The sequence below is a fragment of the Balaenoptera ricei genome, chromosome 11 (genome assembly GCF_028023285.1).
Source record: "Balaenoptera ricei isolate mBalRic1 chromosome 11, mBalRic1.hap2, whole genome shotgun sequence".
NCBI classification, from domain to species: domain Eukaryota; kingdom Metazoa; phylum Chordata; class Mammalia; order Artiodactyla; family Balaenopteridae; genus Balaenoptera; species Balaenoptera ricei.
Window position 1 is genome coordinate 73,126,465 of NC_082649.1, and position 12,129 is coordinate 73,138,593.

Sequence of the window (12,129 nt, forward strand, 5' to 3'; positions counted from 1 at the left end):
TCCATTCTATTTCCAAGATTTTGTATCATCTTTGCTATCATTATTCTGAATTTTTTTTCAGGTAGACTTCCTATTTCCTCTTCATTTGTTTGGTCTGGTGGGTTTTTACCTTGCTCCTTCATCTGCTGTGTATTTCTTTGTCTTCTCATTTTGCTTAACTTACTGTGCTTGGGGTCTCATTTTCACAGGCTGCAGTTTCATAGTTCCCGTTGTTGTTGGTGTCTGCCCCCAGTGGCTAAGGTTAGTTCAGTGGGTTGTCTAGGCTTCCTGGTGGAGGGGACTGGTGCCTGTGTTCTGGTGGATGAGGCTGGATCTTGTCTTTCTGGTGGGCAGGACCATGTCCGGTGGTGTGTTTTGGGGTGTCTGTGACCTTATTATGATTTTAGGCAGCCTCTCTGCTAATGGGTGGGGTTGTGTTCCTGTCTTGCTAGTTGTTTGGCATAGGGTGTCCAGCACTGTAGCTTGTTGGTCATTGTGTGGGCCTGGGTGTTAGTGTTGAGATGGAGATCTCGGGGAGAGCTTTCTCCATTTGATATTACATGGAGCCAGGAGGTCTCTGGAGGACCAATGTCCCAAACTCGGCTCTCCCACCTCAGAGGCTCAGGCCTGACACCCAGCCGGAGCACCAAGACCCTGTCAGCCACACAGCTCAGAAGAAAAGGGAGAAAAAAGAAAGAAAGAATAAAATAAAACAATGTTATTAAAATAAAAAATAATTATTAAAATTAAAAGAAATTAAAAAGTAATAAAAAAAGAAAAAAAAGAGAGAGAGAGAAAGAAGAGAGCAATGAAACCAAAAAACAGATCCACCAATGATAACAAGTGCTAAAGACTATACTAAAAAAAAAAAAAAATACAGACAGACATGAACCATAGGACAAATGGTAAAAGCAAAGCTATACAGACAAAATCACACAAAGAAGCATATACATACACACTCACAAAAAGAGGAAAAGGAAAAAAATATATATATCATTGCTCCCAAAGTCCACCGCCTCAATTTTGGGATGATTTGCTGTCTATTCAGGTATTCCACAGATGCAGGGTTCATCAAGTTGATTGTGGAGATTTAATCTGCTGTTCCTGAGGCTGCCGGGAGAAATTTCCCTTTTTCTTCTTTGTTCGCACAGCTCCAGGGTTTCAGCTTTGGATTTGGACCCGCCTCTGTGTGTAGGTCGCCTGAGGGCATCTGTTCTTCGCTCAGACAGGACAGGGTTAAAGGAGCAGCTGATTCGGAGGCTCGGGCTCACTCAGGCTGGAGGGAGGGGTACGGATGCGGGGCGAGCCTGTGGTGGCAGAGGCCAGTGTGACATTGCAACAGCCTGAAGAGCTCCGTGTGTTCTCCCGGGGAAGTTGTCCCTGGATCATGGGACCCTGGCAGTGGCGGGCTGCACAGGTTCTGGGAGGGGAGGTGTGGATAGCGACCTGTGCTTGCACACAGGCCTCTTGGTGGCGGCAGCAGCAGCCTTAGCATTTCAAGTCCGTCTCTGGTGTCCGCGCCGATAGCCGCGGTTCATGCCCGTCTCTGGAGCTCGTTTAGGCAGTGCTCTGAATCCCCTCTCCTTGCGCACTCCAAAACAATGGTCTCTTGCCTCTTTGGCAGTTCCAGATTTTTTCCCGGACTCCCTCCTGGCTAGCTGTGGCACACTAGCCCCTTCAGGCTGTGTTCACGCAGCCAACCCCAGTCCTCTCCCTGGGATCTGACCTCCGAAGCCCGAGCCTCAGCTCCCAGCCCCCGACCCGTCCCAGCGGGTGAGCAGACAAGCCTCTCGGGCTGGTGAGTGCTGGTCAGCACCAATCCTCTGTGCGGGAATCTCTCTGCTTTGCCCTCCACACCCCATTGCTGCGCTCTCCTCCGCGGCCCCGAAGCTCCCCACCTCCACCACCAGGAGTCTCCGCCCACGAAGGGGCTTCCTAGTGTGTGGAAACCTTTCCTCCTTCACAGCTCCCTCCCACTGGTGCAGGTCCCATCCCTATTCTTTTGTCTCTATTTTTTCTTTTTTCTTTTGCCCTACCCAGGTACGTGGGGAGTTTCTTGCCTTTTGGTAGGTCTGAGGTCTTCTGCCAGCCTTCAGTAGGTGTTCTGTAGGAGCTGTTCCACATGTAGATGTATTTCTGATGTATTTGTGGGGAGGAAGGTGAGCTCTGCGTCTTACTCTTCTGCCATCTTGTAGGTCTCCCCGTAAGTATTATTTAATCACACTTTTTCAGGTGCAGAAATTGACACTGGGGTTTGTGTTAAATACATTACCTCAGGTTATACAGAGGGCAAGAGAGAATTTGGAATTGAAACCCAGGTTTGTCTGATTCCAAAACCTTTGAATAAAATCCTTCTGGCATGCAGCTTGGTAAATCAAGTTGGAAGTTTTTGGAATCAGACTTTCCTTTGAAGAGAGATTTGATGCATTTATGAACAAATGTGATATAACCAAGAACTAATTAAGTGAAATAAGGTATGTAAAGTGGGTAGCCCAGGACTTAACCCATAGTAAGAGCTAGATGCTAGGCAACTCATCATCACCCTTTTCTATCACATTTGCTCCCTCCCTCCTTCCCTTCCTTCCTTCCCCCTCCCTCCTTCCCTCTCTCCCTTTTTTCCTTCCTTCCTTCCTTCCTTCCTCCCTCCCTCCCTCCAACCCTCCCTTCGTTCCTTTGTTTTTACCTTAAAACAACTACCATCTATTCTTGCTCATGAGTCTTCTGGCTGCCTGGACGGTTCTGCTGAGTGAGGCTGGACTCAACTAAGCTTGTTCATGTGCAGCTCGTGAGCTGGCTGGGGGCTGGCTGGTCTAGGATGGCCTCAGCCATGCCTCTAGAGATTGGCTGGGTTTCAATTTGGGGTGACAACCATCAAGCTAGCCCAGGCTTGTTCACGTGTTGGCAGCAGTGTTACAAGAGAGTGAATGGAAGCAAGCAAGGTCTCTTGAGGCCTGGGCTCAGAATTGGCCCTCCCTCACTACTATTTCAATACAATTTATAAAGCCAGCCCAGATTCAGGGAATGGGGAAACAGGCTCCTACCTGTTAATGGGTGGGACTGAAAAATCACATTTCCAAGGATGCCTTACTTTTACTCTTACTCTCGGTTCTCCTAGTGGACGGACAGACCTTCACAGACACAAGAACTTCCTGCCTCCAAACAGGTTCCTGTACTCAGGTTCAATCTGACTACCTGTTGTTTTTTTTTTTAATTTATTTATTTATTTATTTTTGTCTGTGTTGGGTCTCCGTTTCTGTGCGAGGGCTTTCTCTAGTTGTGGCAAGCGGGGGCCACTCTTCATCGCAGTGCACGGGCCTCTCACTATCGCGGCCTCTCTTGTTGCGGAGCACAGGCTCCAGACGCGCAGGCTCAGTAGTGTGGCTCACGGGCCTAGTTGCTCCGCAGCATGTGGGATCCTCCCAGACCAGGGCTCGAACCCGCGTCCCCTGCATTAGCAGGCAGACTCTCAACCACTGCGCCACCAGGGAAGCCCCTGACTACCTGTTGTTTAATGTTAATAATTCTTACTGCTCCTCTGATTTAAGTTGGTAATATCTTTTTTTCCCCTGAAAATGGGAGCCCACCCACAATATCTTTTCCTAGTGGAGTTTCCACTGTTACCCTTTTATCTGCTAAGTAGTCATATTACATTACTTTGGGTCCAATAGCTGTGAATAAGTAAGGCATCCAGAGCTACAGGTTCTCCCCACTGAAAGAACTCTGCAGAGTCACACCTCACCCAAACCCATGGCTTTGGACCCACCATGAACCTGGCCAAAATTTACCTTTTGTAACCTTGTTTTCTGCTGCTTCCCCACATGCACCCTCCTTTTGGAGCCAAGCTTCCAAGGCCTTGCTCAAACCACCATGAATTTGTATGTGCTCCTTACTTTTGTACATGCTGTTCCTGCCACCTGGAATGTGTGTTCTACCCCCTCTTCTCCACCTGGTGAACCTCCATGATTCCTTTACAACGCAGATTATGTCTCATTTTCATTCATGCCATCATTCAACAAGTATGTACTGATCTGCCAGGCCCAAGACACAGGGGGACTAAAAACAGACTCGGCCCCTTCTCCTCATGGAATTATTGTCACACTTGTGTGAAACACCCAATTCCTAAGTCCCTGCCTCTACTCTGTTCCCATAGGTGTGTGTGTGTGTGTGTGTATGTGTATGTGTCTGTGCATACGTATGTATACGTATGATTGTGTGTGTTTTTATATGTATGTGTACACACACACATGCACACATACCTTTTACAGCACAGACTACATTGGATTCTGATGGTTCGTTGGTGAATTCTTCTCTTCCATTAAACTGAGCTCTTTACACTTAGGGATCATACCTCATTAGTCCATTATTATGATTAGATCACCCGGTCTTTCCTTATAGTAGATATCCAAATAAACATTAGCTGAACAGACAAATGACTGAATGTCAGAAGGAAAAGGTGTTTTTGGCTCAATTTCTTAATTTTGCCAATGAAAAAACTAAAACCCAGGCAATTAAACTAGTTATTGTGACTACAATGCCTTTACATAGGGAACAATGTGGTTGCCCAACTTCAGAGTCAAAACGGAGATGGTTTTATATTTTAAACACAGTTTCTGGTTTTAAGGAATTGTGTTTTGCATTTTATAAAAATTTCAAGTGGGCAAAATACAGTGCATCAAAAGTGATTAAGAAATTGGGCTTCTGAGCCAGACAGATTTGGAATAAAATTCTGGCACTGTCTGACCTCAGGCAAGTTACTTTTACCTCTAAGTCTCACTTTCCTTACCTATAAAATGGAGCTAACCATCAGTACCTGCCCCAGACATGTTGGGAAGATTTAAAAAGCACAGGGCTTAATCCATAGAAAATGCATGATGTAATAAGCTATTATTTTTTATCATTATTATTTTGCTATTAATTTAAATGATACCTAGAAAATAGCATTAGCTAAATATTTAAAGGTTCAAGTCTAACCATAATTGTACTCAAGAGGTCTCCACAATGGTTGCTATCTTAAAACAGCTACAACAAATCTCTTGTTATTAAAAAAAAAAAAAAAAAAAAAATTGCATGTATTTTTGTCAGAAATTTCAGATGCAGTATTACTTTTTCCCACAGGATTTACCTACAGGAATTAAAGCATTAGCAGGGTCCTGAGCGCAAGGAAATGAACGCATTCCAATGTATGACGGCAAGCCCAGGATTGCAAAGAGAGTGATTCAGATGCAAGCCCAGGATCGCGAAGAGAGTGATTCAGATGCCATTACTGAACTAGTAGAACCTGCTTTTAATGGCCAGAAGATGTTCATTTCCTGAGGCTCGGTTAGTACAAATACTGAACAGTCCTTTTTTCCATGCATAAAAATGGAAATGTAAAGGTTAGAACGCTATGGTTAAGAAGGGTTTTAAACAATATTTTATGGCATCTGAAAGCAACCCTTTTATCTTTTACATCTTCACTTTTTATTGTCTGGGCTTTTATGAGCTGCGTGCTTGAACTAGACCCAAATCCTGGGTGCCACGCTCAAAATCATATGGTACATCTGTGTCTCTGACTGAGGACGTGGTGGGATTCTGCATATCAAAATCTTCCTCCCATCATACACTTATGTTTGGTGAAAGAAATGGAAAATGTTGCATCCATGCCTTCTCTCAACAAGGGCAGTTCTGTTCACATCCCATGGGGCCATGGGTCAGGGAAAAGCCAGAGTCACCAGGAGGACATCAAGTTTACTGTCTCAAGCCTCCTACATGGGCATTCATTTCCCCCCGGGAATCTTCAGAACTGGTGAAGGTCCACCTTATGTGGACCTTGACCTTGGCTGGTACTCCCTGGGCAGACGGAAATGCCCTATCATTATTTCAGAAATCAAGCAAATGCCTTTTAGTCTTTTCCCAAATATGGGATGGATTTTTTAATAAAAACATGATTTAATTATTTTAAAGTAGGAGAAAGTCAAGGGAGACTTGTGTGTTATAACAAGAACTACAGCGATAAGTGTCCTACTGTTGTTTGTGGAACTAAGTAAACTTTGTCTGGCAGAAGCAGTATTCTCTTCCAAAAGGAATTTGTATTTATAAAAATTTTGTGCCAAAAGTTAACCGAGAGACACCAACTGTGTCTTGAGCCTGCACATTTCAGTGATGTTATCTAGAATTCACCTGAGCCATACCATGAGGGCTGAGTGAAATGCAAGACCCAAGGAATTGGAGAAGGCAAATGGAACCCCTGAGAACAGAGTAGTTGGCATAGAGGGCAAATCAAAAGATGTGGTTGGAAATTATACCGGAAAGGCACACTAGGGTGAAACTATCAAAGGGTTTGAATGTCAAGCTTAAAAAAAAATGTCTAGGATTAACTCTCTATACACTAAGGAGCTGCTGATGTTTTTGAGTGGATCAGTTTCTGGAGTTCACAGGGGCTAGGCTGCTAGGCTGTTCCTGCCCCTCTTAACCTTACTGGGGCGCTCTGGCCCTCACCTGTGATTAGGGAGCACAAGCCCCTCCCCCAGGTTCAACTACCATTCCTGAATTGGCCAACCGTGTTGCCAGTGGGATATTTCCAGGTTTTCCTGTTCTCAAGCCCATCAGATGCCCTGTTGCTACCCTCTGTTTCTGCTACATAGACACTGATCCCTGGGAGTCTTGTGGTTCTTGATGGTTTATCCTCACTCCTTCCATTTGGGAGTTTGTAGGACTACCTTGGTTTGGGAGAGGCAGTTGAGATGTTTGGTAAATGTTGACCGTTGGTTTATGGCTTTGCTATCCAACTGTCCTTTTTGTATGGAGGAATTTGGAAAGATTAAAGAAGATGCATCCACTACCACTTTCCCAGAACCTAGAGTTGGGTTTTGTTTTGTTTTTGTTTTTGTTTTTTGGTGGAAATGGGTGAACTCCTGGTTCAACCTAGAACAGAGTGGGATAATGAGAAAATGCAGCACGGTGAGACAATACATTTTACAAAATAAATTCAAAAGAACAAGGAGCTCAGATCTAGAGGTGACCCTAAGGAGGGAGCCCTAGAAAAAGAACAGAGGTATCTGTGAGGGCTTTGGACTTTCTCAAAAGGTACACAGGGAGCTCTGTCTGGTTCAGTGCAGTCAGGAGCTCTTGGGTCATAATGACTGTCTCTTTGGTGGTGAGTGGCAGGGTGGTCTCTTCCTGCCATAATATCTCCTTGGGGCATCCCAAAGTCTCCAGGTGAGAGTTCAGGCTCAGCTCTGACGACCACTTCATAGGGAGGAGGCCAAGACGTGAAGACCAAAGATATGTGAATAGACATGAAAAAATGGGAGTTGAGAAGCATCAGCCTTAGTACTTGTGGAATGAATTCCACCAGGTGAACATGGTTTTGTTGGTCAGTTCTCCATACTTGGGATGGAGCCCTAGCATGGAAATGTAGGGAGGTGGTTACTTACATGCCATGGGAGGAAGTGTGTTCCCCTCTCAGGGAAACGCCTTTCCTAATGTATGAGATAAATGCTAAGCACCCTTGTTCCTCCCCTGGAATCCCAGGCCCTGCAATGAAGCATGGGTGCCTCAAACCCTCCTTGGCTGTCTGTGACAAAAGACTTTCCAGGACATGAAATAAGTTCCTCTCTTTCCCTCATTCATAAGGCAAAGTCCAGGGAAATTTTCAAAACCTGACAACGTGAGAGAGACCCTAGACTCTCATGCAAGCTGTGTGAGAGACCCTCCCACTCGTACCCTTGACCCGAGAGACAGAAAGGCAACAGCATGGAGGGAACATAACACAAAGGAAGCAGAGTTCTGGCCTCCTGGCAGGCCACACACACAGCACAAGAGAGGGACACACAGTTCCTACACAGGTGGCCTGACACCTCATGATGAGGCACCTTTGAGGCAGAGCAGCAAAGGGTCAGGGGACTTTTTCAACCGTGAGCCTTACCGCACATACCTTCCAGACTGCGTCCAGAGCTGGTCCTGGCAAAAATCACCAAGCTAACAAAGTACCATTGGGTCGGTCCTCGTTTTATCCTGTTCAAGTCCTCTCCCGCTCTCCCCGCAGTGATATCCCTTTCCTGTTGATTTCCAGGAGCCCACTGACCTTGAGCCTTAAGGGGATAAAAGAGCACAGTCTTTGAAACCAAGGTCGTTGGACATGTTTCTTGACTTCTCTGAACCTTAGTTCCCTCGTCTAAATGGGCAGGATAATTTCTCATTGCTACAAACGTGATATATCCATACATGAGGAGACCATGCAAACCCGTTAATGCAAGACACTCCCAGTTTTTGCCTGTTGCCCTGGCTCCCCATCCATCAAATGAGCATCTCTTTTCACTCTCAGAAGCATCCCAGTTTGGAGGATAAATTCTGTGGTTACTCTGTAAAGCTCCTAAGGCAAAACCTGACAAAGAAGAGGCAATAGGCCATCCCCAATACTTTCCTACCCAACGTGCTTTCAGAACCTTCAGTCACATTGAAATGTAAATGTTTGACAGTATTTAAATATTAGCGCTGGCAGAAATCTTAAACCAAAAAGGTGTATCTCTTGTGGCAGAATCTCAGTGACCAGTTTGTGAGCTGGGAAGATACTGGGGGAGGAGGGGTGCTGGCGACCATCGTACCTCCCATGCATAAGACTGACCCCCAGTGGCCATTCTGAGCTTTGTGACTATTCTTCAGCCTTCACTGTCACCCCCAACCCCGCCACCAAAAATTCCAGCATAGGTGGCTCAACACCCTCAGAAGGTAGGGGTCAGCCTAGCAGTGAGTCTCCCAGGCAAGTTCTCCCTCCTCCAGGTGGTTCAAAGGCTTCTCTCTGAACAGGGGCTGCTGATGCCCCCAATCCCCTTGGTGTATGAAGAGGACATAACGCACAACAACCTGAAACACACCAGGAAGTGGATATCCCAGCCTGGAGACGAGGGATTATCATAGGTGAGGGACATGGTAAGAAAACTGTGCCTCACAAAGCAAACAGAACACATTTTTAAATATTAAATTAACAATTTACTCCACAGCTATTTAGTTTAGTCATTAAACAAACATGTGAACATCTACCAGATGCCAGAATCCTGGAGGCATGGTAGCCCCCAACTGGTCAGCAAGATGGCCAGGATCATAAGGGCTAGGGGGCGGGTAGGAGAGGCGAGTGTCCTGTGTGGAGACCAAAGTGAACCTCCCTAACCAGTGGCAGATGTTGCAGCCAATTTTAAAACTACCCCACCCAGACTCTACTTTTTCCATTAAAAAAATAAATGTTATATTGTTTAAATAATATATGTTCATTATTATACAATTGGAAAGCCTATATCAATTAAAAGAAGTGAAATGCTAATCTTAATCCCCCCCAGGTAAATACAACCACTATTAACTTTTTGGTATTTTTCCTATCAACACATTTCTTCTGTCCTTAGTTATCTTTGTTCCTTCCTTTTGACCCCATGGAAGGTAAAATTTTAAACATTTATTTCTTCTGATTACCAAAGTACATATATTTATTGTAGAAAAGGTGAGACACATTCCAAATCCGAAGGATAGAATAACAGCCATTCACAACTTGCCAAGCAGATAACTACTGGTGATGTTTTGAAATGAATCAAACAGATTGTTTAAAGCTATAAATACACATTAAAACAATAAAATGTAAAATGTGAATAATTTTAAACATACCTCTTACAGTGAATAAGTGATTTATTAATTGGGAAAAATCTATAAACACACCATTTTCCTGCTAAGAGTGGTTGTTGTACTATAGGAACCCAAGAAAATAATGTCCCTAATCTTTCGGTGCTTGATTTATTCACTTAATAGATTGTGTAAAAGCTGCTATTAATGAAATTCCTTCTACAAACATGATTTCTAATATCTGTATAGAAGACCATCAGAGATATAAAATTATTTCATCCTCTGGGTAGACCTTGAGGTTTTGTTTGTTTTTCATTTGCTTGTAATTTGCAGTTTGTTCACTTAATAATTCTTTACCAAATGCCCACTATGTGCCAGAAACTGTTCTAGGTTCTGATGATACTAGAAACAAGTGTCTGTTCACTTTAAACAGATTTCTCTATATACATCTTAGATTATTTCCTTAGATCCATTTCTAGAAGTAGAAACATTGGACTAAAGGGTCAAACAGATTTAATTCATACTCCCACAAGTGCCGTATAAAAGTGCCTTGTCCTCTCACAAATAATGACTTTCTAACAGCTTTTGAGTTTGGGAGAAGGGCAATAATTTGTAGGAAGCCAGCAGGTGAAGTTCTAGGAGATATGCACCACTTAAAATCTATTGGGAATAAAGAAAGTGTGTCCTTATTAATCATAAAGTAATAAAATGGAAGACATGGCTAAGCACCCAACTCCAGAGCCAGACTGACTATGTTGGAATCCTGGTTCTGCCACCCACTAGGGAGTGTATTTGGGAAAGTTATTTATCCTTTCTGCACCTCAGTTTCCTCATCTGTAAAATGGGAATAATAATACTACCACCTCAAAGGACTGTTGTGGTGGCTAGGTGAGTTTAAAACACATAAAGCACTGAGAACAGTGCCAGCCATTTACTAAGTACTCCTGTGTTTTTTAAAAAATAAAGTCTAATCTATATAACTTTCTAGATAGCACAATTATTGGCAAAGTAAATCTAGTTCTCTCCCATTTCTAAAAAACTTGTTGATCCAGAAAAATTATAAAGGAATACCAAAAATTAGATTTGAACCCTAAAGGAGCTCGAATTATCTCCCTTCCATCACTTTCTATATAGCTCAGTTCTTCACGTAGGTCCCGAGGCATCATCAAGCCCTTCTTGGTCCCAGGACCACGGAACATTCTCTACTCCTCAGTCTGAACACGACCATCTCTCCACTGATGCCAAGAACCACAGAGCTGCATGGGAGAAATACCCTGCCTGGGGCTCTTATTCTGAAGAAAAGCTCAAAATTCAATTGTCTAAAGCTCTCAGTGCCACTGGCTTGCAAGAAAGTGCCAAATTCTGGAGAGACATGGCATTTTGAGTTATGGGACAAACTACCCAAAGAAGGCAGATTTCGACGGGAGCTATAGCTGTGAATTCTGACATCCGTTCACTGGTGATTAATGACATCAGGAAAAACAAGCCAGCAGGCACCGATGTTAAGAGAGAAAGCTATTTTAAACATCCCCCATTCTAATTAAATATTTCTTCTTATAACACTTGGAACCTAAAAATAGGTTTGATCTGTCCATTGGGGGCCACTTCGAGTTGACAGGAGAAGTTTAATTAGATTGCCTCAAGCAGGAATGTTATTCTCCAAGGTTTTTGATGCTGGTGTTCACTCCAGGACTGAAGTCTACCTTACATGTGTGTGCAGTTGGTGCTTGCTAAAGTAGAAGATAGTATTTTCTACAAAGTCCTGACACCGGAGGAGGCTGGAAGAAAGGCACATTTACATTTGGTGCATTAGGCCTTTAACAATCCAGCAGTGGGTGATCATGGATATATTTAACCCTTTAATGTAGAAAATGTTTCATATGCTTTGACTCCAATTCAACACAGAAGCAACAGTGGTGTCCCTGGCATGAATACCTGATGGAATAGAAACAAGGCATACACCCCTCCCCGCAAGGCATCATTTTGACTGAATTCATGTCAGTTTAGTCAACAAGCTGGTAGATAGTTGGTTAAACTACTGGGCATTTGGCAACCTAGACTGTGGATGGGCTTAAGCAACACCCATGATGAACATGGAGAAGGTCTCCAATGTCTTGCTACTCAAAACACTCTCTCATCCTTGGTACAGGCTCCCCATCCTAATGGTAATGAAAATGGAGGAAACTCTCCAAATACTGTGTGAATCTTAATTTCTAGAAGTAGAACTGTTGAATTTGGAACTTTGGATAAATGTTGCCATGCTGCCTCACCAGCAGTCGACCACACACTTGCCATCATTCTTTTTTATCTTTTCCAATTTGACAGGCAGAACATGGTATCTCAGGATTGTCTTGTGGGGTTTTTTTTAATTACTAATAATATCGAACATGTTTTTCAAATATTTGTTGACTAGTTGAACTTATTTTGTGAGTCATCTGCTTATGTCCTTCATTCATTTTTTCTGCCAGCATCCTTAAATATACACCTCTACATAGTTTCTACACATTTTTCAATGGTGTTTTTTCCCCTCGATGATTAGTTTTATATATTAAAGAAATTAAA

General features: G+C 43.6%; 1 long non-coding RNA gene across 3 annotated transcripts in view; it reads left to right on the forward strand.

Annotated features, from left to right (window-relative positions):
• Positions 1-12,129, forward strand: part of LOC132375095 (uncharacterized) — an 87,881-nt gene that overhangs the window by 5,832 nt on the left and 69,920 nt on the right. For all 3 annotated transcript variants that reach the window (XR_009505893.1, XR_009505895.1, XR_009505894.1), the window contains exon 3: positions 5,095-5,298. This is a non-coding gene — a long non-coding RNA (uncharacterized LOC132375095). The remainder of the gene's footprint in view (positions 1-5,094; positions 5,299-12,129) is intronic.